The sequence below is a fragment of the Centroberyx affinis genome, unplaced genomic scaffold (genome assembly GCF_046629955.1).
Source record: "Centroberyx affinis isolate AG114_WGS23_722 - 3 ecotype Tasmania unplaced genomic scaffold, CSIRO-AGI_Caff_v1 ptg002730l_1, whole genome shotgun sequence".
NCBI classification, from domain to species: domain Eukaryota; kingdom Metazoa; phylum Chordata; class Actinopteri; order Beryciformes; family Berycidae; genus Centroberyx; species Centroberyx affinis.
Genome location: NW_027280898.1, coordinates 47,142 through 73,722, shown reverse-complemented (window position 1 = coordinate 73,722; position 26,581 = coordinate 47,142). Strand labels below are relative to the sequence as shown.

The window sequence follows — 26,581 nt, the reverse complement described above, 5'->3', positions numbered from 1 at the left end:
CTCTAAGACTCAATGACACTCACCACTGCTCATGGCCTTGGCTGTCAGCTGTCATTAAAGGCTTCACCTCTTATTTGACAATACACACCTGTTACCAAGGTGGCTGTGTGTGTGGTGACAAAATCAACTTTTCAAAGGCAGAAGTGGTTTGTATCCCGCAGCTGAGCGGGTCAAAACAGAGATCACACAGAAGCTGGAAAAGCACGTGCCTGTTTAAAAAGCCTGACTGCTGAAACATTAATGGATTGAGTCAAAAATGCTAATTCCTGTCACATTTTGTGTTTCAATTACAGTGAAAACCTTTACCGATCAGCCGGTGACAGCCTGAACACGAGGCCTGGATGTTGTGAAAGGATTTATTCATCTTCACTTCATAAAAGGCAACAAACAATACAAAAAAACCTTTCAGATGCCAATCTTAAGAACACAAAAGCTTGTCAGTTTTAAGTGCACCTGACTGTCATTATGCAAATCTGAAGTAATTAGCAAAGAAACCTGGTCGCCCTAATGAGTTGTTGCAAAAGAATAAAGGCCGATTTGGGGTAATGAACCTCACATTGTGCGCTCAGGTTTACATCACACAAAAGGCAAATGTCTTTTTAAGGGAGTCCCACACACCAGCCACCCACAGACTCTTATCTCTGCCATACAGACCGGCAAAAAGACACAAACACAAGCAGCACAAAGTACAAATTAAGCCCAGCATGCCTTCCCTTTCCACACAGCTGAGTGTTTCAAAAACTAATTGCTATCACCTTCTCTTTGGTACCTGCCAGAAACACGCCTCGGCGCTGCTGTTTTTGGCCCGGGCCACCCATTGACCTGACAGGCAAGTGTCAGGAGAGAGCGGGCATGTCAGCTGCAGGTGGCGGCCCTCAGCGGGGGGGAGAGCAGCGCCGCAGCCGCAGCCCGCCCGCCGCAGTCGGACCGCAGGATAACACACCGAGGGACTCGCAGGTAAGGGGGGACTTCTCTTTTTCACCTCCCCGCACGCCTTTTCGGCATCACGGTAACGGGTTTATCTCGTGCGTTTTGAGCGTAGTTAACTGATGGGATGTGACAGCGAGCGGAACGTGCTGCTGCTTGATTTCCCTGTGATGTTTTTCAGTAGCTTGTGTTTGCCACGGGGGGGTTGAGATCTTACAGCACATGCAGCCTGCAGCCTGTTTTTTTTTTTTTTCTGAAAGGCAACACCCTCATGTGTAGATTTTTGCTCTCTATCCCATACACAGATACCAACTACATCTGTGTATTTGAGGAAAGTGTGCCTGAGGTTTCATGAGGTTGTGTGCGACAGGTAAGAGGATGTTTCTTCATCTTGCATGCAGGCGGATAGAATAGTACAGAATAGTATTAGTATGTTGGTATAGGGCTGGGCGATAATTCAATATTATCGTTTATCGTGTTTCAGTGGAATCATATCGTGATGATATGAAGATATTTTGATATCGGGACACACATTTCTGCTGTCTAAATTGATGATGACAAGCAAATTTTACTTAAAAACTCTCATATAATGAGGTATGGTAGGAATATTATTTGAATGTTTCTGTTTTGTTTGACATCACACCGAACATTACCATTCGGTTCAATGAGATGAACATTAATTTGATTATTTAACGCGATTTTGCATACATGAACCATATCGTGATATATATTGATATCAAGAAAAATGATTATCATGATATTGATTTCAACCATATCGCCCAGCCCTATGTTGGTACTGTCAAATAATTCTTTGATGATGTTATGAGATACAACATATCTTCTTCAACTCTTTCTTTCCACAGATGACCCCAACGAAGCTCGCTCCAGCCTGCTCTGCGGATGCGTAACTCCTCACCTCATCTTTCTTCATATAAGCAGTTCACCAGGGCATAAGTCTGGAGGTTTCAAACCCACTCAAGATGTACGGCCTGTACTTGGAAGCGGTCAATGATTACATCAACGAATCCTACGGGGAGGATGTATGGAGACTGATCGAGGCCCGAGCGGAGATACCCCACCTCAAGTTTGTCAGGCATCAGATGTACAAGTACGAATTTTTTTTTTGTTTATCGTATTTCCCATTATGCCGTGGTGATTGGAAGATTTTGGGAAACTCAGAACATCTTGCTTGTAATCGCTTGGACAACAATGAACAGACTGTATTTATTAGCAAGAAACCCCCCGCAGACTTAATCAGAACTATCATAGTGTAAACAGCAGAACACAGCAGCTTGGTTTACACAGTGCTTAGACTAAAGTACGGCTGGGCGATAATTCAATATTATCGTTTATCGTCTTTCAGTGGAATCGTATCGTAATGATATGGTGATTTTGGGATATCGTGACACACAATTCTGCTGTCTAAATTCATGATAACAAGCAAATTTTACACAAATATTATTTGAAAATTTCAGTTTTGTTTGATGTCACACCCCAACGTTACCATTCGGTTCAATGGGATGAACATGAATTTGATTATTTAACATTAGGGCTGTGCAAAAACATCGATACAGCTGAGTATTGCAATATTTTTTTCCATGATACTGTATCGATTTTCCAGCCCCTCGTATCGATACATAAAAAAAAAATGATTCATGTTTTAAACGGATTTAAAATGTCCTTAAATTTCCCTCAAATCCCTTTGAATTAAATAGTTTTGACTCAATTTGTCCGCTGAGTTATCAATATAATGTGATGTACATATTAGACTACCCAGGTGGTACACAGCAAGTTGTATTTTCAGCTCTATTTTAATATTTTCAGTAAATTATGTATTGCAATATATTGCAATATGTATCGTATCGCAATGTATCGCAATGATACAATCGTATCATGACCCATGTAACGTGATACGTATCGTATCGTGAGGTCCTTGCCAATACCCAGCCTTATTTAACATGTGATTTTGCATATGTGATCCATATTGTGATGTATATCAATATGGAAAAAATATCGGGATATTGATTTCAACCATATCACCCAGCCCTACTATAGCACAATTCAACTTAACTTAAAAAATAAAAACCATAGACAATATAGTTCCAAATCATTATTAAGACCCAAACACCAAATAATAACACTCATTCCCACCATTATAGGGGTGTAATACATAATAATATCAATTAAACTGGATCACAACTTTGTGATGAATGAAAAATTTGGGTCCTGATACCAAACCAGTGGAGGACAACGCTTCTTAATTTTTTTATATTTTCCATTTATCTCAAATGTTGATATTTATGATTATGAATTACCTTGAGGAAGACACATTAAGGAACTGTTTATGCTTCGTTATCTGTTTATGCTTTGTTTGGCAAGGATCTTTTTAAGTTTAGACCCTAATCTTCTTGGTCTGCCACTGGACTATTGTCACATAGTTAACTTTGATATTGCACTTAACTGGTGTATAATAATTAGGTTGGCACTCTAGAGGCTCCATAGTTTGTCTGCAGCTTTTAGGTTTGTCATAATGCTTCTTTCTTGGTCTATTTAAAAGTGGATTTTAAATCTCAGAGGGTCTTTCTGGTTAAAAATAAAGATTAAATAAGAAAATGAATAAATACATGTAGATCTCCTCCTCGTCTACTTGTACTTTGGTTTCTGCGCAGTGTGCTGTTTTATTATCTTGTATTTTAACGTTTGTTTCTGTTTTATCATCCTGATTATATATTTGACACTTTTCATTTCTAATTCTTGTTGTGAAGCACTTTGTAACCTTTATTATTGTACTTTATTATTATTATTACAGTGACAACCTGATCCTGCGGTTGGCCAAGGCGGCAGGCGAGGTTCTGGGGAAGACTCACGATGAGCTGATGTACGCCTTCGGGGTTTACATGGTCAAGAGGATCGGGAACTACGGCTACGAGAGGATCCTGAAGGTGACGCTTGGTTGTCTAAACTTAGTGATCATCACTTGATGACAAATTAAAAAATTAACCAAAATGTCAGCGTCGCCTACTGAGATTTAAGATTCTCTATGCTTGTGTACCTTTTAAAACAAATTGCATTATAAGTTGTGAATACAAATCTAGGCTACATTAAATTTCTCAGTTACATTTTTTTTTATAGTTAAGTAATGATTTGTGACATTTTCATATAAATTAATGTCCATCTTGCTATTCTCTTTCATCAGCAGTTTGGAATAAATAGAAAAACAACTGGGTTAGCATGAGCAGCGATAGCCACCATGCTAACTGGGTAGTTAGCATGAGCAGCGATAGCCACCATGCTAACTGGGTAGTTAGCATGAGCAGCGATAGCCACCATGCTAACTGGGTAGTTAGCATGAGCAGCGTTAGTCACAATGGCGGAGCCGACAAAGAAAAGAGCGCCACCTACAGAAACTTCATCAACAGAAAATCCAAGCTCCGCCCACACTGTTTGATTGACAGGTAATCTGTGGGAAGTGCAGTGCAGAAACACCACAGCAATGAGCGCTGAGCACCATGGATTTAGCTATAATTTGAAATCCAAACGAGCCGCAATTACCACTTTAAACACACTGAAGACATGAAAAATTATCTACAGTATAGCCTCATCAACTATTGTTCATGTTTACAAGAAAACAGTTCAATATCCTCCTCCTCCATGTTTCCCAGGTGTTGGGGCGTAATGTGCGCGACTTCATCAACGAGCTGGACAACCTGCACGAGTATTTCCGCTTCTCCTTCCCCAAGGTGCAGCCGCCCAGCTTCTGCGTGGAGGAGGAGTGCGAGACCAGCCTCACCCTGCACTACCGCAGCACCCGCAAGGGCTTCACCCAGTTCGTCAAAGGTACCGGGAACCACGGGGTGGGAAACACCGAGGAGGGGGAGAGGGAACCGGGTTCGATCCCCAACCCCCGGTGCTTTCTGGGTAGAGTTTGCATGTTGTTCCTGTGTTTGCGTGGGTTTCCTCAGTCAACTTCCTGGTCATGTCAGTCTAGAGACTCTACATTGCCCATAGGTATGAATGTGATTGTCTGTTAGGGTTAGGGTTAGCCTTGTGACAGACTTTTCCTGCCTGCTGCCCAATGCATGCTGGGATATGCTCTAGCACCCTGTGATCCTGAACAGAACTTTAGAAGCATGTAAAGAATATAAATGAACTATTACTTTGAGTGTTTTTTTGGCTTGTCTTGGTGTACAAGATAGGTGGTGTACAACTTGGAAAATTTAGGACCGGGCAGTTGAATATCAATGCAGACCATTAATTAAACAAAAGGAATGAGAAGAAGAACTGGGAAAACTGCCCTCTCAAAAAGGCTGTGTCATTTCCATTAACATCAGTGTGTCTAGTTTGGGACAACAGACGTTTGTTACTTTTCAAAGCAACAAACAGGCACAGCATATACTGCTGTTAATGTAAATGCTGGAGGAACTCAGTATCATCTCTTAAAGCCCTTCTCACAACCCACTTGTTTAAGAAGTCCTTTTTACAGTCTGTTCTGCGTTTATGTCTCCTGTTTTTAATCCTGTTTAGGATCCTTGCTTACTACTTTTTTGTTTTGCCTTGTTTTATGTTTTTTATGCTGTTTTTGCCTTCATATGGTTGTTATTTTACTTTTTCTCTTTTAGTAGTTATTATTGTCTGTGGACATTCTTTTAGTTTGACTGTAAAGCACTTTGTAACTGTGTTTCGAAATATAAATGCTATATAAATAATAATAATAATTATTGTTAATATTATTATAATTATTAGTAGCAGTAGTAGTAGCACTAGCAGTAATAGTAGCAGTAGTAGCAGTAGTAGTAGCAGCAGCAGTAGTAGTAGTAGCAGTAGCAGTAATAGTAGTAGTAGCAGTAATAGTAGTAGTAGTAGTAGTAGTAGCAGTAGCAGTAATAGTAGCAGTAGTAGTAGTAGTAGCAGTAGTAGTAGTAGCAGTAGTAGTAGTAGTAGCAGTAGCAGTAGCAGTAATAGTAGTAGCAGTAGTAGTAGTAGTAGCAGCAGCAGTAGTAGTAGTAGCAGCAGTAGCAGTAATAGTAGTAGTAGCAGTAGCAGTAATAGTAGTAGTAGTAGTAGTAGCAGTAATAGTAGCAGTAGTAGTAGTAGCAGTAATAGTAGTAATAGCAGTAGCAGTAATAGTAGCAGTAGTAGTAGTAGTAGTAGTAGCAGTAGCAGTAATAGTAGCAGTAGTAGTAGTAGTAGTAGCAGTAGCAGTAATAGTAGCGGTAATAGTAGTAGTAGTAGTAGTAGTAATAGTAGTAGTAGTAGCTAGCCTGGTGTCTAGCCCCTATGAATCGCAGTTTTCAGCACTCTTCGAATTTGCATGGCGATTCATAAGGATCTTATGAATGAAGAATGAAGGACCTTATGAATCGCCATGCAAACTCGAAGAGTGCTGAAAACTGCGATTCATAGGGGCTGGATACCAGGCTAAGTAGAAGCAGTAGCAGTAACAGTAGTAGTAGTAGTAGTAGTAGTAGATGACAGTTCTTTTTTAAAGAACTGTCATCTACTACTACTTTGTTGGGACAAAGCAGTTGTCACTCTGTCAGACAAGATTAATCTATCCCAGCAAAGTAATTGACTCAATATTAAAATGTGATTCCAGCCAGGTCGTCTCTGTGGCTCGTTCTGGAATTATTACCCCATTTTATTAAGGATCTGAGGTATCGCTGTATTCTCACAACCGGGGGTTATTTCATGGTCAGCCGTTCGGAAAGCTCGCACAAGCCCGTCTTCACTGAATCCCTCCATAAGCCAAGTTCACCTCTGCCCGTTCATAACCGATGTATCTCCATTGACTCCTGCAGGTCAGCTCTCTCAAGTGGGACGGCAATTCTACAACACAGACATCGAGGTGGAAATCCTGTCCAAAGAGGAAACGGAGAAAATGACATACGTGGTAGGTACCGGGGCTTAGGTGGAGTATCGGTCGCCGAGTCGCCAAGCCTCTGACCTTGACCCCGTATCGGCTCTATCAGTATGATAATGACTCCATTTCCCTCAATGAGACGCCAGGCGGAGTTCTTGTTTACACTCAGACGGCAAGTGTTTATTGGATGGAGATAAGTGTTTATTGGGATGGGGCTTTGGGTAAACTCGGAGTTTGCAGGCTGAGTAAATTCGAAATGTGCAGCTTGGCCTGCTGTCATGCTATCATCGGCTGTAGCATCAACTGACCTCAGTGTCACGCCTGGTGGTTTTATTGATCGACGCCCCATAACCGGGAAGTCATCAACTATGTTTACATGGACAGCTATAATCTGATATTAACCCGGTTAAGACAACATAATAAGAAATTTAATAAGAAATTGCCATGTAAACTGCATTTTCTGCATTTTACCATAGCCTGAATAAGGTTGTAGTCGGACATGTGGAGTATTCTGATTTTAGTCTCATTATTGAAGGGCATTTTTGATGAAAATGGATATCATGAAGTTTTCAATAAAGTCTTAAACTGTCCGTATCTCCAATGATTTTCCTTTGTCCTGTTAATTGGACTTTTCCTCGCAGCATGTAAACAGAAATATAAGTGGAATAAATCTATAAGCAACCCATGTAAACAACTTGATCAGAATATTGTCTTATTTAGAAAAAGCCCAACAGTCGGATTATTGCTGTCCATGTAAACATAGTCAGTTGTCCTTGATCAAGACACTGAAACCTTATCTATTCTACTGTGAAGAAACAAAGTCCAAATTACGTTGATTATAATACAGCAGCTGATGTGCTACAAAATTAAAATAAGACCCACATTTTTTAGTCACCTCAGTCTCCTTTTATTTTGATTTTGACCAGGCAAATTAAAGGGGTGCCTTAGTATTTTGAGTTTGACTCTATTGATTTCCTTTAGAAGACACTAGTCAGGATGTAGGAGAGGTGTGTCTTTACTGTCAGTTTGATTAACCAGATAAACTGCATCTTAGCATTATTCCTTGTTCCTTCCATTGTTCCTCATTCTCATGTTCTCTCTGTTGTTCTGATGAGGAATGCTAACATTGCAAACAAGCCAATACAGACATAATGTGACAAGTGCATGGTGAGGTAAATGAAACTAATATTCAATGCCAAGTTTTCCCTTTAAGGAAAAGTTGCTGTTGCCAGAAAAATATATATGACGTTTTTGTTTTTTTTCCCGGGAGGACGAAAAGAATAGTTGTTTTCTCTCTGACACCCTTTTATTTTTAGAATTATACACATGGATTTATAATAGGATTAGGACAGCACTCCAAATCGACTTTCTATTTGCCACACGGACGTTTCGGGCAAGACGCCCTTCTTCAGCGCGTGTATTGACAATTTCAATTTCATTCACTCATTCATTGTGAAATTGCCAATACACACGCTGAAGAAGGGCGTCTTGCCCGAAACGTCCGTGCGGCAAATAAAAAGTCAATTAGGAGTGCTGTCCTAGTTTTTCTTTTTCATTATCTACTACTTTAAGGATCCAGCACCCAGTTGTCATGGTATTATCGTGAATTGAGCGCGTTGTATCTTATTTCTTATAACAGGATTCCAATAAATTACCGTATAAACTTTCAGCTGAAGTAAGAAAAACAACCAAATTATTTCCATCAACAGCCTTGTACCTCGGAAGCTTCCAGACCTTTTCTCTCCCCGTCCAGGTCTACAAGATGAACTTCGACAACGCCGCCTTCAAGCACCGCATGCCGCAGCAGAAGACGGCGCCGGGCTACGAGAAGCTGCCCATGAAGCGAGGCATCTTCTTCGACATGTTCCCCTTCAGCGTCATCTTCCGCCGCGACATGACCATGTACCGCATCGGAGACGGCCTCAAAGAGGTCTTCTCCGACCTGCAGGGCAAGAAGGTCAACGAGGAGTTCACTCTGGTCCGGCCCATGCTGGAGTTCAGCTGGGACAATGTGAGCCGGGGTTGGGGGGCGGCACTCCCATTTTATTAGCTCATTTGTGAATTTGTCCATTCGCTCTTTTGCTTGATCACCGACTTGACTCACTAGCTGCGGTTGCATGAACCATATTTTTTTCATTCTGAATTAAATCATTCAGATAGAAGATTCCCCCACTAGTGTTTACATGAGTGCTAAATAAAAGGATCGCATGGTGTGTGTTTACATGCTCCACAGTATGTAATCAGAATAAAAGTTTCTGACATGCGCAAAACACAGAATCCAGCACTGTAACATGAGCTTAAAAGATGGGCCTGTGTTGGGCGCTTTACTGCTCTTCTTTCTGATGAAGCAACAGTTTTATCAGAAAATACAACTCCAAAAGTGTCAGCAACAGACGTTTCGTATTGCATCTGATTCAAGATTCAAGACTCAAAAAACTCTGTCTATCACATAATGATAGAAAATTGTCTTAGGTTAGGAGCTCACAAACCACATAAAAACATACACCCATCCCACTGAGCAATTTTACATTGATTAGACGTTTAAAACACGTCTAAATGGCCCATAGCTGTCTAGGCTAAATTAAGTTTAAATGGGGTTGAAACGTGAAAGTTTATTAGATGTCTGCGTCTTAGCTTGGACTTACAGATGTTTATTCATTGTAATAATGTATTTACTGCTTGGTCTAAAATAGGTCTATACATAGCCGTAATGATCCTGGGCTATATGAGAGCTAAAGCATAGACGCGACGTTGAAATCACATCTTTTGCTCAGTGGGATGAAAGATATATAAAAATTACATTTAAAAACACAAACAATTCCATACATAAATAGGAGCAGGTGTGCAAAGCTGCATTAAAAAGTACTGACAGTCTATTTGGCCTTGGTTAAAAAGGATATTGCAGTGGGAATGAAAGAGTTTTTGTAAGTTCTCTTTCTGGCCAGAGGTGCTCTGAAGCGTCTGCCTGATGGGAGCAGCTGAAAGGATTGGTGAAGGGGGTGTGAAAGAGTGATGGAGTCTGCCTTTCTTTTTCCTGCGTGACTGTAAAGGTCAGAGAGTTGGGTTTGAGTGGTGCCGGTGATTTTAGTCGTATGCTTAATGATTCTTGTGAGTTTTTTCTCACTTTTCTCTGTGAGGAAGTTGTACCAGGATGAAATGTTGAATGTGAGGACTGATTCAGTGAGTGACCGGTATACTGCTGTTAAAATGTCCTGTCTGACATTAAAAATGATGAAAAATGATTCAAATTCTCCCAGAAAAAAGTAAACGTCATTGACGTCACTTACGTCAAATGGGCGTGCTTGTGCAGACAGAGATGAGATATTCCAACCAAAGAAAGTGATTAGAATGAACGATTACATGACAAAATTTTATCCACCAAACAGATTATGAAACGGTTACACCAGCCGTCTCAAGCGGAATGAAATTTCATTTGGAACAGGCCGGTTTATTCTGACTGAGATGGTTACATGAGGCGTTTTTATTCTTGATTGAGCTACTCTTCTGATTATTAGTGGAATAAAAGGCTTCATGTAAACGCAGCTACTGACTGACTCACACAGACAATCCCCCCATGTTTTACTCGTCATCACTGCTCAACACCAGCACTCTGTGCTCGCTCTCCTCAGATCTACACCCATCTGAACAATGTGTTTGAGCTGCTGTCCAAAGCGGTGGTGGAAAGCAAGCAGAAGGTCAACATCCCCAAACTGAGCAAGGAGGAGCCGGAGGAGAAGGAGGAGAGCGAAAAGCCACAGAGAGAAGAAGAGAGAGGTACCAGCCCCTTCTAACCATTCCTTTCCATTTTAATCCGTTTTTGAATTTCATATGCATAATGTATGAAATAAGGTGCATTTCAAATGGATGAGATCACAATATGCCCATCAATTTACTCGCCCATTCCCGTCCTGGGTGATCGTATCCGGATAGCAAAAATGCATAAAACCCAGGTGGAAATGCACAGACTCACTGAAGAGTGACTTTGTCCACAGTAACAACAAAGTTAAATGCGATGCGTTTCAAAACTGCATGCAGCTATATTTAAGTACACAAATGGAAATTACAGTTTTGCATGTGGATGCAACCAGGAAGTGAATGCAAACCAAACAAGTGTCAGGCAGCTTGGACAACAACATCTTTGTCAAACACTGATTGCCAGGATACGAGTGGAGGAGGAAGAGGTGAGGCAAGCTGGTTACTGTAAATTTTTAAGGAAGTAAATAGTACAAGAGGAAATGACAAGCATGGGAATCTGCATTTTCATGTCAAGTGTAATCTGGATATAAGACACATGCAAGGTGTAAAAGCGGCCTTACACACTCACAAAGTTTAATTTTAAATTGTAGTGTTTCAGTGCTAGTGATCACCCTGGTTCCCTACATCCTTCATGGGTGTACTGTATATTCAACACGCCCAAGGCAGAGCTCTTTGTCTTGTGTAAAAAACTTTATAGAACACACAGAAGTTATCATATGATGGTGAACATTTTGCATCCCCTATCAAGTGATCAGAATTCACTAAACCCTCACTCCCCAGACATGCAGTCTTTGTCATTTATGCCAGTGGTTCTTAACATGGGGTCCCGGGACCACCAGGGGTCCTTGAAGGGGTTACAGGGGGTCCCCAGCAAAATTCAGAATTGTTAAACTTCACCATTATTTAATTTACAAGAAGTTAATACAATTGGAAAATGTAGAAGAAATGTAGACAAAATCATATCTCACAATAAAAATATTCTCAGATTTGGGTCAAATGGGGGTCCGTGGGCCTAATTTGTACTACATTAGGGGTCCTTCATATGAAAAAGGTTGAGAATCACTGATTTATGCATTCCAGTATATCAATGTAAACTTTCTAGGACTATTCACTAGGGATGGGACGATGTGTTTATCTCATGATATGATTCGATATGAGATATGGGGTTCACGATTCGATACAACCACGATACGATGTAATAAATAAAAGTTCAATGACAACAAAGTGTGACTGTGCAGAATTTTGTTAATTTCTGCTAATATTAGCTAATAGTAGCTAATATCGCGATTCATTTTTCTATTTTTTCATTTTTGTATTGCGATATGTTTAATTTCTATATGTATTGTCCCATCCCTGCTATTCACTGGTGATAGTTGGAGCACTCTTAATATATGAAAAAAATGCAAAAGTTACTGGTAACATTTTACAATAAAGGTTAGTTAATGCTTAATAAGCATTAACTAACCCTTAATTAACAGTTAACTAATGTGTAATTTACTAATGTGTTCATGTTAACTAAGGTATTAATTTATACATTATTTAATAGTTTATAAAGATGACTAGTAAATAATGTATAAATTAATACCTTAGTTAACATGAACACCATTAGTAAATGATTACCAGACACATTAGTTAACTGTTAATTAAGGGTTAGTTAATGCTTATTAAGCATTAACTAACCCTTAACTTAGTTGTATTATTATTATTAACTTAGTGACCCTTATTGTAAAGTGTTACCAAGTTACTTTAGGCTTTGAGGAAGGCAGAAACATCAGCCAACCTCAGCAGTAAAAGTCTACACTAAGTGAAGTAACTTTTGCATTTTTGTCGTAGATAGTCTGAGGTTAGTGTTTGTGCACGAAAGCAACAACTCATTTACACATTCATTAACTCACTTACAGCAACCTTTCCTCATTCATTCATTCATTCATTCATCCACTCACTCAGTGTGTCTGCTCTGTCTGCTCTGCTCCCTCTGTCAGAGGCTAAATCAGTGGAGGAGATGAAGGGGTCGGACCAGGAGTACAGCAGCTCTCTCACCCAGTACAACAGCTCCGCCAACTCCGGAGGGGAAGACATCGAGCTGCTGGCCTTCCAGACTGTCACCGGTCAGAAGAGTTTTCACTTTCACTTTCTCTGGCAGAGTGACAGGCAGTGCAACAAAACTTGCTTCCGATCTCTTCGTTTTTCTTACAACACTTTTGTCTTTGTATGGCACAGACGTTGTGTCTTCATGTGTTTTGTAGACAACCTGTTATTTTGCATATCTGTCCCCGCCGATACTCATTCTGTGCAAAGGGCCTACTGTTTAAGACAGGGTGTTATATTCAAGGTCAAAGGTCACAGTTGACTCCAAATGGCACCTAAGAGGCGTAGAGGGACAAACACAACGGATCAGTGTCTGTCCCCAGTAGTCGATTTGAGGAGGGATGCGAGGGGATGCCATCCCCCTTGAAATGAAAATTGTCAAAAACGATCCCCTTTGTAAAACTGTCATCCCCCTTTCATCCCTCTTTATGGCACAAAGATATAATTTAATCAAGAAATGTGTAAGCCACTTATTATTGATATTTAATCATTTTAGAGAATATAGCACATCTGGAGTTTACAACAAATCCGAGGGCGGGGGGTCACACGCACCTGCATTGATACGATGCATGTTTTTTTATTGGTTGATGGCACAGCAAAACCTGCAACGCGGCTATGACACCTTGAGGATATTATTTTGGCATCATAATGATTATTTTCTATAATTTAGCCTATACTGTTTGAAGTGGGGAAAAAGAGAAACAGAGATTAAACAGAGATTAGATAGCTAGTTGACATTTTAACACCAAAATTACATTAATGAAGAAAAGAAAAACATTAGGCCATACATTAAGCTACATTTCATCCTCCTTTCATCCTGTTGCCAGGCAACAAAAAATTGTTCAAGTGGCAGGTAATCACCGTCAAAGGGAGGAAGCCCTTTGTGTGTCGTTCTCACGTAAGCCCAAATCAAATTTGACTAAGGTCTGCATCACCTGTTGGTCTGCATCTCCACCATGTTGACGTTCCAAAACAAACTAACAGACAGAAATCTATACGTCAATAATTCTGTCTGCATTCTGATGGATCAGTGTGGCTGCCGCTTAATGGAGAAAGATCGAGAGCTTTTTGACTTTTTGACTCTTCTCACTCTTGCCAATATCCATCTTTGGCACAATGCCTGCACCACCTTCCAACAACATTTCATAATTGCGTTGTAAAGCTGAAAAGATTAGTCAATTTCCAGCTCTCATTAGTGTGTCCCAGAGCCGTCACGGTCCTGCTAATCTGTCCTTCATGGCTCTTGTCAGGGAAATGCAGTGAGACCATCTTCGAGGACATGAGGGAGCCTCCTAAGAAGCCTCTCCACCTGAAGGGCCAGATGAAGTACGTCCCCCAGTGGGACTCGCTCATCTTCCTCGGGACGCCCATGTAAGAGCACAGCCTGTGCCGGCACTCGGTTTGATGGGGTTGACTCGGGGCAAAACAAGTGATTTTCCAGTTAAAGAATTAATTTCCATAATGCTACACATCCATTTTGAGAGCATCTTGCTTCCTTAATGCAATGTTTTTCCTGCTAGGATGTTGGGGCGGGACATAACACAGGGAGGGAGCATTCAAAAGTGTAGACCAATGGGAGATCAGTTAGGGAGAGAAAGAGTTTTATTTGATGGGGGGGGTGGAGAGGCAAGATCAATCAATGATGGTTTTATTGGTTGGAATTTCTATTTACGCCTCCTGGTACACGATGATGCCACCACCAAAGATTTTGTTTTCCAGCAAGTAAAAGCAATAAGATTTTGATATAAAAATACAATAGAATAAAATGTTGTCATTTTTGGGGTATAAATTGTCAAATAGGTGTATGGTATGATAGAATGTGCTAAAAAGGTGGAAAAAAAGTTTTCAGTAGTCAGTGGAATTTAGTATTGCACAGGGACACACTCGACAGAAATAGTTTTATATGGCAGATCACTTTATTCCCATGGCACACAAAATGTTTTCAGCCTCCTGGCGTTCATCAGTGTCTCTTGAGAATGTAGCCTATTTATTCAATATCAAATTTTGTGCTATTAATCATTTTGTGAAAGTAGAGACTGCTTTTACCCCAAATAGCCAATGCATCATTTTGGAACAAAAAACAAGTTCAAACATTGCAGTTTGGAGTATGTCAATTGGGAAAATACATCCTCTTGCTTTTCATTTATATTAGTCTGTTTCCTCGTCTTCCTCTCTTCTCTTTGTTCTTGCAGTATAGAGACGGTGGAGGACATGATTAAGATGGGTGTGTATGTGAACGATCTGAACCTGCATGACTCCAGCAGAGAGCTGATCTTGGCCGGGACGCAGCAGTCAGCTGAGCTGCAGCTGGCCCTGGATCAGGTGAATCCTTTATCTTCATGGCCAGAGCATCGCACTGACAGAGCCAGGATTTGGGGTTTTGAGGGATAACTCATATTAAAATGTATACAGGAGGGCGTTTTGAATAAAAGTCCATCAAAAGGTATATATCAGAAATGTTATTATGTATTAGACCAGTGATTCTCAGTCTTTTTGGCTCCTGACCCCTTAAAACAAAGCAATGTCTAGTCATAATCCCCTGTCACAAGCATGCAGAGTTCAACCAAAGAAAGATTTTCCATTTTCAGGTTTTTTCACTTGATTCATTATCAGATGAGGCAGAGAGGTTGAAAAAAGCAAAAATTAGAGAAAAATCAGAAAAAACAGACATAACAAATTTGTATAGTAGAAATATGCTTTTTTCCTGTCCCATAAATCATCTCACGACCCCCCAACATCATCTTGCGACCGCCTGGCGGGTCCCGAACCCAAGATTGAGAACCACTGTATTAGACAATAGTACGGGTTCATATCAGATAAGAAAATATATCATAACAACACCATGCTACTACGCTCTAACATGCACCATACAACTCAGACTAGTATGGTACAAAGCAGAAATCACAGCTCATGATACACTGAGTGCACAAAGTGAAAGATGAAACATCCTGACCAGGTGAGCCCAGGTGGAGCTGTGTTCCCCCGGTGATTTCACCATTAAATCCACTTCAAGTCATGAAGGGGAGATGTGGATTAAGGGGATTAGAGAGGGTGAAGAAGGATTTTTGAGCTTTGAGACAGTTGAGACTGTACAGAACTGGGTGCAACGCAGTGATAGAAATTTTTATTCTATTCCACTGTATCCTATAAAGTCCTCAGTTGTCATATCTGACTCTGATTCTCTAGGAGCAACAAAAGTATGCTCAGCTGCAGGAAATCATCAAGAAGCTGGACGAGGAGAAGAAGAGAGGAGATTCCCTGCTGTACGCCATGATCCCTAAAGCTGTGGCAGACCGCCTGAGGAAGGGCATCACCGCTCTGGAGACCTGCCAGGTAACACAGAGCCGTGTCAGCAGATGCTATATGATGGGCTTTGGGATGGTTAGGCAAACTAACAGGCAGTGTGGAGAAACTCACACACTGTGATTGATCCCTGTAGGAAATTCTCATTTCTGTTGCCCCCAGTCAGAGGTCAGAGGTCAGCTACAGAACAGCAGCCTTATGGTACATTCAGATTACAGGCTACAAAGCATCAGGAAGTCATTCATTTTCAATGGAAGCCGGCGACACAAAACTACTATTTATATTTACGTTATTATTATTTACTTGATGAATTATTGCAATTAACAAGAATCATCATTTGCCAACAAACGGAAAGCTATGACAGTTTTAGTTGGTGCACCCAATGTGACGACGACATGAACTGTCAGCGACAACCTGGCAACACTTTTCTGTTCCTTTGGCAACAATATAGCTTGGTACACCAGACCGTTTTGTAGCTTTTGTAGAGAGTTGGTAGGGATTCAGTGTCTTGCTCATGGACACTTCAGCAGGGAGGATGCTTGCTGACACAGGAGCTTGAACCCAGGGGCCAGTTGCATAAAGATAGACCTGGTCTTAGACTTAAATGTGACTTTAAGTCAAACTTGCTATAGACATTTATATTTACCTGTTTCTACTACTTCTTGGTTGTTGTAGATCTCTAATGGGTTGTTTCTGTCTCTAAAGACTCGCTCTCTTCTTCAGACTCTTCCCAAAAACCAAAGATTTGGCATCTTGTACGAAACAGCTTCAGTATTTAAATGTCACACTCTGACAGTTAGGCCGACTTGTTGCCATAACAACAAAGTTCTTAACTCAAGATTAGCCAAGGGGGAGGAGGCTAACATTCCTACCTCAAAATAAGTCAGTTGTAATATTTAATTCAGTCTTAATTAGACTATTCCAACCGGAGAATCTGAGACCAGTCTAAGGCTTAGACTAGTCTTAAACTAGCTTTATGCAACTGGCCCCTGGTTCTACGGTTGAAGGACAGTCTCCATAACTCCAATTTGGGTGATTTTCATGTTTTGTACCTCAGTTGAATGTTTACATGCTCTTCTATTGGTTGAGAAAATCCTCTTCTCCTCTTGGGCTTATGAAACCCTTTCAAAATCCATTAGATAACGTCAAAAATGCTTTGTCATCAAGCTAAAAACGGCTGTATATCTTAGTTCCTGAAAAGTTTACATTTTGGAGAAACGAGGGTTTCACCCGACTGCCATGATATTTTTTATCTCTTTATGTAACAGACAGCAAAGCAGAAGTTTGCATCCTTTTGAAATATAGTTTAGACATTGGAATAAAAGATACAAATTTATCTTCTCTACTACTCTGACATGATATTGAAAAACATTGTCATTGTCATTAAGATGGACAAAATATCCAGTATTTTTAAATGGCCACAGTATTGAAATAGTTTTCTTCTGACGTGTGCAAAACAGCAGCTGAATACATTTGAAACTGTTGGGAGAAAAAAAAACACAAGGCGCTGTCTTGTTATTTTGCAATTTAACTGTCCACCTTTGGGGCCTCTGGCAATAGAACACACTTTTTATTTGACGGGTTTCGTTCCAAAATGAGATATCCACCATTTGAAAAAACTGACACCTGCTGTGACAAAATGTTTGCTGGCATGAAAATAAAACAGAATATGGGCTACTATTAAAGTTATCAGTCATCTTACGACTTTTGCTAAATAAATAGTTTTATTCTGAGGATAGAATTGCCAGTTTTTGAAATATTGGCTGATGAATTTCAAGTAGCAAAATTTTCCACAATGCATATATAGTGTTTTGGAATGAAACCTGAACCACAGAAACTCAGAAACACAACATTTCTGAGACTATACATCTATCTATCTGTCTGTGTGTGTGTGTGTGTGTGTGTGTGTGTGTGTGTGTGTGTGTGTGTGTGTGTGTGTGTCCCAGGTCTTCCCAGATGTGACCATCCTGTTCAGCGATGTGGTGAAGTTTAATGAGATCTGCATCCACATCACGCCCATGCAGGTGGTGGACATGCTCAACGAGATCTACATCGTCTTCGACACGCTCAGCGAGAAGCACAACGTCTACAAGGTCGGCCCCGAACAGCAGCACAGGCTGCGATGTTTATGTATGATTCAAAGTTACTCGCAGATATCCGTTTGAGATCTGGGTGGGAAGTTAACACCGTCCGCCCGCCACAGCTGCTGGGTTTTCCACTATATCAGTCAATCTGGCAGCTGTCTGGTGAATTTTGAGGTGTAGCAGCTACTATCGCCTGTGTAAATAGAAGCTGGTTTCCTACTCTGCAACATAGTGAGAAATACATTGGAGCAGTATAGCACTACACTCCTTGACATATTTTTTTTTTATGAAGAAATTGCATGCTGGCCTATTAGGGTTCGACCAATATGGGGTTTTGAAGGCTGATACAGATATTTTTTATACTGAAGTCACTGATAGCTGAAATTTTGTCTTTAAATTTGACCATTTCCGGTCAAATCTTTCAAATGTTTCCCCAAGGATTTTTATTCTTGATTTTATTCTTCTGTTCTGAAACAGTATTTAGAGCATCATGGGACACTAAAACTCTCCATTGAAACCCAGACTAATTAAATTGTTTCAGGGTTAGCAGCTCTTTAAGGCAGGGAGACCCACCACACCTGTTCAATGGTAGAGGAAACCAAGTTTAAATAAAGAATACATTTACAAGAACTTAAATAAACATAAATAAAATTTCATGTCAGGTTTTATGTAGCTTTGGTCAGGGAGCAACCTTCATCACTGGCTGATATCTGATACTTAATAAAAGGCCAATGCTGGCAAAACAATATGTCAGTCTAATCCTTAGGTCTAAATGTATGTGCAGCCATATTAGACTGAATTTTAACCCTTATCTATCAAAAGTTTTCGTAACAGTATGCTGCTATTACTGCTTTTACTACTGCTTTTATTCATTTGTTTTATTTTAACTACATTGAGAGAAGCCAGGCGAAATTTCATTGTACCTGAGTATAATGACAATAAAGATCATTCTATTCTATTCTATTCTTATTTAAAAACACAGGTTGACTGAAAACACATTCTGGTATGTTTTGGCCTGAGGGACAAGTTGCAGAAGAATGGAGGGTTACACACACACACACACACACACACACACACCTGGGAAATACATCTATCAAAAGTGTGAGCTTGTGTGTGCCATTATTACTGACTGTTGATGGGCATCTGGAGCGACAGTCACCCCGAGGAAAACTAGTCAGCCAGTTCTATTCAAACTCTATCGGACTTCAGCAATATAGCAGAACGTTACAGGCCAACTTCAGCAAATCCTCTCTTGAATGACTAGACTTGAATTCATCAAATTTGTCAATAACTGTGTTGCTGAAGGTTATTAGAGTGACAGAAAACAGTCAATGATTGTTCATAATATGCTCATTTAACTTATGAGTGTTTTCCCCAATATCACTACATTCCAAGGGATTCTCTACATGGTTGGGAATGCTTATGCTCTCCCCTCTGCTCAGGTGGAGACGATCCGTGACGCCTACATGGTGGTGGCGGGCGTTCCCAACAAGACCACCTTCCACGCCCACCACATCTGTGACATGGCCCTGGACATGCTGAGCTCCATCGACCACCTCAAAGACCCCTCCACCGGAGATAACATCCAGATCAGAGTCGGTGAGCGGAAAAACTAATCAATACAAAGTCCCCCCAAAAGAGATCCAAAAGAAACATCTAGTGAAGAGCTACATCATCATGCAAAATACTGCAATAATAATACTGCTTTGTCATTTGCTTTTTTGACTTGGGAACAAAATGTCCTGTGATGCAAGTCGCTCACTCATTGCAGTATCCTGCATGCATTTTGCTACAGTTAAAAGTGCGTGTAGGGGGTGGGGATCCAATGGATGAGAAGCTTTTGTTCCAAAACAGAGTATGGGCCTGAAAGTGAATTTTAAAAGCCAGAAATCACAGCACCTGGCAGAGTAAATGTTGCATCATTGGTATTCATCAACAACCCTATCAACCCCCTAAAAATATGGTGATTTTATGTTATGGGATAGTAAAAATCTTATCATACTTATTGCACCTTTAAAGCATTCTCTTCCAAGCGCAGAGGGCAGAAAATAGGAACTTGAGCTCATGAGTCCAGTTTCAATTCTATATTCTATTCGAGCTTTCGGGGGGCACAGGGAGATTTGTCACATTTCACACCGGGTGCTGTGGTTTTGACCCTGGCATTCCTCACTATTGGTTGCTTGTAATGTTGGTGATCCAGGAATTTAAGTTCATTGTACTGTTGTAAGTCTCTCTGGAGAAGAGCGTCAGCCAAATGCCTAAAATGTAAATAATGTTTTGGCCTTAAGGAATACTTTACAACAACTGGAATAAATCATGGACTTCAGCTAAGCTCATGAATGAGTCGGATCACAGTGAACTTTGTTTTTAATCCCCCCCCTCCCCTCTCTCTCCCTCAGGTATTCACTCAGGTATGGTGGTGGCCGGTGTGGTGGGTCTGAAGATGCCTCGCTACTGTCTGTTTGGTGACACTGTGAACACCGCCTCCAGGATGGAGAGCAACGGAGTGGTGAGTACGTTAACATACTAAATAACCCATAGCCTGGCAAAGTGTGCTAAATAGCCCATGGCGTTGGTAGTAAATTACTCCAATAACATTAATGATTTCCCTCAGACTAAAACATGCAGATAAGGGTGGAGAAACATTTCCTACTTAATGAGACCACTGAGCATGCTGCTTTTTAGTTAATGCAACATGCTAATCACTTCATTTGTTTCCCATTACTTGTGGTAACAGTAGGAGTTAACAGCGCTTTCTGTGGGAACGGAACATTTATTAATTTCCTCACTACGAATTCCCATAAACAAAGAAAAACTAAAACTCTCATTTTAAGAATCAAATATTTTGAAAGTTTTCGATTCCCTTTGATGCCTTAAAGTCGGTGCAGTACCGATGGGGTTTGTTTTTTTAATATTCAGCCCTAGTCCTAACTTTCTGTGTGTGTGTGTGTGTCTGTCTGTACAGGGAATGCAGATCCACATTAGTCAGACCACCAAAGACCATCTGGAACATGAACCTTATATCATTGAGGAGAGAGGCAAGATCTTTGTAAAGGTGAGTGGTATCCAGGGTGCAAAATTAACCCCAGCAGAGTGCAGATAGATTTTGTCTGTGGTAAGTAATCTACCAGCCAATTTAGTCATGTAACTAACCATTATTTGGGGGGTCATATTCAATTCCAAATAGGTGTCAAATATCTGTCATCTTTTCTGCAAATTATGGTTTGCTCATCTACCATCCTCTCACTGGAATGGATATTATGATTAATGCATTACATGTCAGGTTTTGTCAGTGTCGCAGCAATAATATTTGACGCGCTTCATTTCAAGATGAGATATATACCATCTGAAAAATGTGATGCCTACCCTGACAAAATGATTGCTTGCATGAAAGGAAAACTCACTGCTGAATATTATTAAAGACAGTCATCATCTTGAGCCAATTACTTCCAAAATGTAACATTTTAGAGGATGCAGTCACTTATTTTATTTTTTATTTTTTTTAAAGATTGAGAAATAAACATCAGGGAATATTTTCTCTCCGGCATGAATATATAGCATTTCGGAACAAAACCCTTCATTTATTTTGCGATCACCTCGCAGGGTAAAGGCTACATGAAGACGTACTGGCTGAAGGGGAAGAAGGATCTGTCGTTCAAAACCCCGGCGGAGCTGCGCTACAGCAGCGAACAGAAAGACTCCGAGGACAGGAGCTCCAACGGGTGAGTAGATGAACTCGGCACAGAGGTGGAAAGTAACTAAGTACATTTACTCAAGTACTGGCACTTTACTTATTTCCATTTTGTGAGACTTTCTACTTTTCCTCCACTACATTTCAGAGGGAAATCTTGTCCTTTTTCCTCCACTACATTTCAGAGGGAAATCTTGTCCTTTTTCCTCCACTACATTTATCTGATGGCTGGAGTTACTAGTTACTCTGCAGAATAAGGTTTTACATGCAAAACATACAATAAGCTCATAAAATATGTTGCACTGTTAGAGTTTAAACTCCCCATCAGTATCTGGAGCAGTTAGACCTACAAATGCTTCTTACAGGTTAATGCATCAATAAGAATAGAATAGAGTACTTTTACTTTTGATACTTAAGTACATTTTACTGCTTCTATACTTTTACTCAAGTAAATTATTGAATGCAGAGCTTTTACTTTTAATGAAGTATTTTTCCATTATGGTGTTGCATGAGACAGTGAGCAAAGGCTGCAAGGCTGTTCTATGTGTGTTTGTCTGAGGGAATCACGCAGCCGCCAAAAACAACACTATCACTGAGAAGAAGCAGTTAATTCCCCTCAGGTTTTTTTTTCCCTTTTATTAAGATGGTAGGAAAGCTGAGAGTGAGACAGAGTAGGCGACACACTGGAGAGAAGGTTCTGGCAGGATTACATGAAGGTTTGATGAAGGTTGAAGGATGAAGGGAAGGATGAAGGACCGAAAAGTCAACTAATAAAGAAATTATATGCAAGAGTAGGGGAGAGCGGGGCTGGTTGTCACAAGGGTAAGTTGCCTCAGTCCTTATTTCTGAAACGAAATATTTTAGAGCCAAAAGTCCAATTACACAAATGTTTACAGTATGTTGCAACAAGTCAAAACGATCTAAACATAAACACATTTTTTGATATCTGAAAGTAAATAATGAAGATCTTAGTGTTTTTCTTTCTTTTTTTTCTTATAAAGGAATACAATAATTACACATTGTGACACATGAAAGCAAGAGTCAGCTATAAGATGATAATAAATGTGAATGGTTTAGTGAAACTCTGTGCTCAGGGAAGGGACCTTTGTCAGGAATGCCTGGTCGGGGCATGTCTTCACTATCCAAATTGTTCTTTTTTGGTTAGAAATAGCTTTACATTCATACTTTTCTAAATAAATGTTATTTTGGTACTTGAACCCACAAACCTTTGTCTTGTGTAGCAAGTGGCCCCACTGCCAACAGGCCAACAGTGGTTCATGTGGTCTTAACTATCATCTCTGGGCATCTATTGTAAAAAAAAGTCTCTTTAGAAACGGTACACCTGTAATAATGCTTTCTCAAATCTGCTTATTGATTTCTGTTGTAAATCACTATGAAACTGTGTGGTTGCACTAGCTCCACCTGCACCAACACCAAGCGCTCGGCCTCCAACCTCAACATCCCCAGCGAGGAGCAGGCGGAGGGGAAGCCGAGCCCCAGCGACCTCCCCCTGGACACGCTGCTGCCGCCAGAGGGCGCCAGCGAGCTCCGCACCGTTTCCGCCGAGCCTCAGGAGAAGGAGAAAGCCAAAAGACTAAGAACAACAAGGGGGCCAGGCTGGAGGTGCCCCAGGGGAACGCGGTGCCGGAGGCGGCGTCGCCCGCCGACGGGCCGGAGAACCCGGGCCCGCTGCTCAACAACAAGAGGAACAGCTTCCGGCAGCAGTACGCCAAGCTGCCCGCCAACCTGCCCATACGCAGCGCTTCCTGCTCCATCCTGTGAGAGGCTTGGCCCGGCGCCCACAGGATGCGGGGCAGATTGTAGTCCGAGATTACAAGACACCCTTAACATGTGATGAGGGTCTGAAAAGGTCGAAAAGATCGCGGAAGTTTAGTCAAAAGGCAAGACAGGGTGAGACATTTCAACATTTTCAACATTCATGGTTACTGGCAATCTACACGACACATTTTGAATGATATGTAATGTCAAGGACAGTGAGCAGTTTAAGTGACATTTTGGGGGAAAATGAGTTTTAAAGACCTCAAGACCAATACTGAATTAAGCAAGAAAATGTAAAAAAGAAATTAAAGTCCACTTGTAAGTACTTTGGTTTGCCTAAAGCAAAGTTAAGTAAAGTTTTTTTGCAACATTTTAACCTTCTTCTGGCTCTAAGCCCTTGATGTGTTTAAACTGGATACTCTTATCTTGATCTTAATTACTCTTGTCAGAAGAAAAAAATGGCCCGTACTCAAAGGAGCAACTTTCAGGTTTACTTCATTTCACCATTTTTTTTAACTAAGCCTGAATGTTGCTCCTGTGAGTGCAGAACATTTTTTCTTGATGCTTCATTGGTTTCATACACCTAAAATTAGTAAAGTGCTTTTTTTTTTCTTTTTCTTTTCAAACATTACCACCATGAGTGCTGAGAATGCACAGCTTTCACATCATGTCTTCCTTATTTTGACTGTAAAAAAAACAGAAAGCACAGAATCCTCTTCACACAAACAACACATGCATAGAGAAACAGAGAACAGGTAAGGTCAGTAATGACAATGACGTTGATCATAATAACAATGAGTTGATATTTCTGGATTTGTTTATGCTATATCCGCTGTATTATTGTACAGGTTTTTTAAGCCGTGTATGAAGTCACTGCTATTATTACTGTGGGAGTATGTTAGACTGTATAATGACAACAAATTACAGTAATGTCCTGGAAAATTAAAGTAAGCCATTTTTTGTGACAGGGCTTATGGGGTTTTCAGGTGAGGCAGTGATTTTTAATTCTATATATATATATATAATTCATTTGATTCAGTACCTGAGATTAGATGTTATCAGAAGTTGTATTTTATTTTGTGTAAACTAGGCTCATGGTATTTTGATAGGCATTTGGCTAGATATTCAAAACATTGTCTTAATCTTCATAAAGAGTTCTGTTTCTAATTGCTGTATATGAATGGCTACATCTGTTCCAATGTATGCTAGCGTTTATTTATATAAAACTGTATGTACAGCCACCAAAACAGATTCTGCGTCTTCCTGTCTTTGTTTATTTTGGTATTGCAAGCAGGTCAGGAAACTAACTTTCTCATCCACTGGTCAGCGGTTGGTAGATTCAAAAAATGTCCAATTTCAACAGACTGGTTGTTCTACCAAGCATCTGGTAGAATAGGCAAATTTACAAGCTGCAACAAAAATTTACTTGGTGGTCCGGTGTTCATTTCCCATCCTACTTCTGAAAAATGCTTCAAGAAGTTCAGGAGTTTTGACACTGTGTGAAAATTAAGAAAACGTCATTCAAGAACAAGCGGGATGGAAGGCTTTTTATATCCGCTCATGCTATGGGGAGAGAGAGTGAATCCCAGTCAGCTGCAGACTGATCAGATTAAATCTCTGAACCGGCGCTCGTTCATCTAGATCCGCGCTCGCCATCTATCTTATAACACAGCGAGCGGAAAGACAGCGCGAGCACAGAAAGCACCTAAGCTCACCAAATCCTCCATCCAATTCAGGCCCCAAATCTTCAGGCGCTATTCACTGACCTCGGTGGTTATGAGGTCGCTGATTCCTGTCTTACTCATTTGGTGATAACACAGTGCCATTATGTTTGACTGTGTGTGTGTCAGGTTGGAGGTTAGTAAAAACCTTGTGATCTTTTAATGAAAGATAAGTGATATAATTGATGCTCCTCTTTATTATCTCATAACCAAAAATGGGCAAGTGCGTATGCTGTGTACTGTGTGAGGCTGGAACAGGTAAGAGCTCATTCCAGGGTGAGAGTGGACCTTCACACACAAACACACACACACACACACACGCATATACAGTCGAGCTCTCCCTGCCGATATTTCCTTGTGAGATGTCATTACACGATAAAGAGGAAGCCATCAGGAAACCGCTTAAGCACTACTTCCTGTCTGTTGCCGTGGTGACAGACCTCATTTTGCAGTTGCAAAGTTTACCGTCTCTTTACTCGAGTTAATTTGTTGCAGGAGGAGGAGGAGGGTGTGGGAGGCAAAACAAAGAGGCAGGTGTCTTCCAGCCTCCACCGCACACTGGTGGGCTGGTATCCTGTCCAGGCACCGCTCTCCGTCCAGCTGGGTCTCCGCCTCACCTTTGACCCCCGGCATCTGACAACAATTACCGGCTCGGAGCGCTCATTGGACGGGTCTTTCCGAACGGCCTGAGCCTCGGCCGACTGCCCCTCGGCACAGCTGGTTGCCATTCAGATAAAACTACAGATAAACACCAGTGCTTTGGGATCAGGGGGACTGGCCGCGGATAAATGAATCGGTGTATTCATGACTTGTGATCGGGGGATTCGCGACTCAAGTTTCTGAGAATGATGATCGTCCCGGCGTCGGCAACACCGGGCTCCCTATCGGTTACTCTGGAAAACATCCAATATTGCCCTCATGTGTCTATTTATATTTCACTCCCTCAAATAAGATAAGAAATTAGAAGGGCGATAACTTCTATAGCAACCAGTGCAAACATGGATTCATACACAGGAGTGATATCCTAATAATGTATTGGTCTTTAGCCTCTATGCTGACTATTATAAAGCCCAGTATTTACATTTACATTGCATTTATATACACTGCTAGTCAAAAGTCAAAAGACACGCATTTTTCTATAGACATCAAAACTATGAAATAACGCTATGAATTATGCAGTGACCAAAAAAGTGCTAAACAAATCCAAAGTAGCTCATATTTTAGATTTTTTTTTAAAGTAGCCGCCCTTTGCCCTGATGGAAAGACAAAGGCTTTTTAAAGAAATTCATACATAGGATCAACTTCACTATTTATATTAGTCTAAGAAACACATTTCAAGCATTTAAGCAGAAGCCTTTAGATCAAAATGGCT

The 26,581-nt window shown here is 40.7% G+C and overlaps 1 pseudogene; it reads left to right on the top strand.

The window, feature by feature from the left end:
* The first annotated feature begins 1,907 nt into the window (after window positions 1-1,907).
* LOC139657652 (soluble guanylate cyclase 88E-like) lies at window positions 1,908-24,984 on the top strand (annotated as a pseudogene).
* The last annotated feature ends 1,597 nt before the right edge of the window (window positions 24,985-26,581 follow it).